We start from the raw sequence: 2,110 nt of genomic DNA, 5'->3' as shown, positions 1-2,110 counted from the left end.
CAAGAGTTTCACTATCAATGCTGCATGTCTTGGGCGTAACGCAGGGGCATGTATGTATGTATGTATGTATGTATGTATGTATGTATGTATGTATGTACGTATGTATGTATGTCTACGTAGGTCTGCCAAATGTACGACGTAAAGAAGTACCGTCCGTACGCGGAAATGGAAATGTTTTTGCAAGGTGAGGAATCTGCGTGTACAGCATGTAGGATAAAAAATAAACCGTGTCACATTGCCGAGGAGTTATTTGTGGAACTACAAATGCACACTGCAACGACGTGAATAGGTGTGCTTATACTTAATCCATTGCTAATTGTTTCAGGGTCGGATGAATCAACGACTGAACCAATTCACACCTAGTCTGCCAAGTGAGGTGGTTGTTGTGGATATTATGCAAGACTAAAAAGACTAAAAGGAAAGATGAGCTATGTGTGAGTTAATCGGCCAGCCAGACGAATGGTATCTCGTGAAAACACGCTAGTAGCAAACTGTGCACTCGATCCAAGACAGTAGCCACGAAAACCCCAAATGAAAGACATACTGTGATCTCGAGTTGTTGTCGGCACCCATAGTTGATGTGGCACAAAGTGAAAAGAGTTTGTATGCAACTGTATTGTCGTAGATTTGGAAGAGACTGTTTTTATACATCGTTTCTAATCGAAGAAATAATCTTCGAATACAAATGTTATACCACAACTCAGCTTGATTTTGAATTGGTGACCTCGGAGGAACAAATCTGCAGTAAAATATAACAAGGTTGAAGTCACAGAAAATATTTCAGCTCAGCTATTTATTTGTTCTTTCCTTCGCTTCTTTAGACTAATAAATGATGGAAACAATAAGTTATAATGTATTTTAGAAAAATATTTCAATAACAAGGTGAGTGAATTAGCTATTAATTATTTTGCTACTGTAGCGAAAAATCGCGAAAAAATTCCAAGAATCGATATGAGAATCTGGGATTCTAATCTAATGTGTTGATAATCAAACGTAATATGTGATTACGAAAATAAAAGAAAAACAAAGATGATATGCGTCTCATTTTTATGATTTAAAAGTTCATACATTAGTGTTTGTTATGATGGTTTATGAGTTATTAATACACACACACACACACACACACACACACACACACACACACACACACACACACACACACACACACACACACACATATATATATATATATATATGAGATAAAATATATATGTTTCAATAAGTTTATTCTTAACAATGAAATTATAGAAACGAAATTTAATATAGTTTCTCACCCGGCAGCTAAAGCAATATACAGCAGAGTATACTTATTAAAAACACAACCAGCAGCAAAAAAAAGTAAGGAATTTGTAAACAGATCAAGACGAAAACAAAGGCGAAAAACATTGGCAGATCTAGATTGAAATTCCAGAACATGATAATAAATAGCGAAATAAATTTATACAGATAAGATATATATACGTACACACACACAAACACACGCGCACACACACACACGTACACGCGCACGTATAAATAAATATATATACATATATGCGTATAAATAGATACGTATGGATACACATACATATACACCCATACAGGCTGACACACTCACACCAACATAGAAGTAGATGTGAGTGTTTGTGTCAATGTGTGTTTATGTTCGTATTTAGATAGATAGCAAAGAAGATAAGCACAATGAAAATGTATATGCCTAAAGTTATATATATATATATATATATATGTATGCATATATATGTGCGTTTATATGTATGGATCTATATATCTATCTACTTCGTGATAGGCACGAAATTTGAGTTACAATTACACCATAGGTGGAGGAGTAAATGTTTCTAATGGAATTCAATAGTCGGATACCAGGGGCTTCGTGACGTAATATCCGTAGTTAACCTGTTGGAGTTTCAAGAAACAATGACAACAACATTTTGACTCTCGCTTCGTACTATATACAATTACATACATACATACATACATACATATATGCATGCATACATACGTACATAATACATCCATCCACACACACACACACACACACACACACACACACAAACACACACACACATATATATATATATATATATATATGTATGTATGTATATATATATAT

This window comes from Octopus bimaculoides, chromosome 9, assembly GCF_001194135.2.
Source record: "Octopus bimaculoides isolate UCB-OBI-ISO-001 chromosome 9, ASM119413v2, whole genome shotgun sequence".
In the NCBI taxonomy this organism is placed as follows: domain Eukaryota; kingdom Metazoa; phylum Mollusca; class Cephalopoda; order Octopoda; family Octopodidae; genus Octopus; species Octopus bimaculoides.
This window is presented reverse-complemented; position numbering follows the sequence as displayed.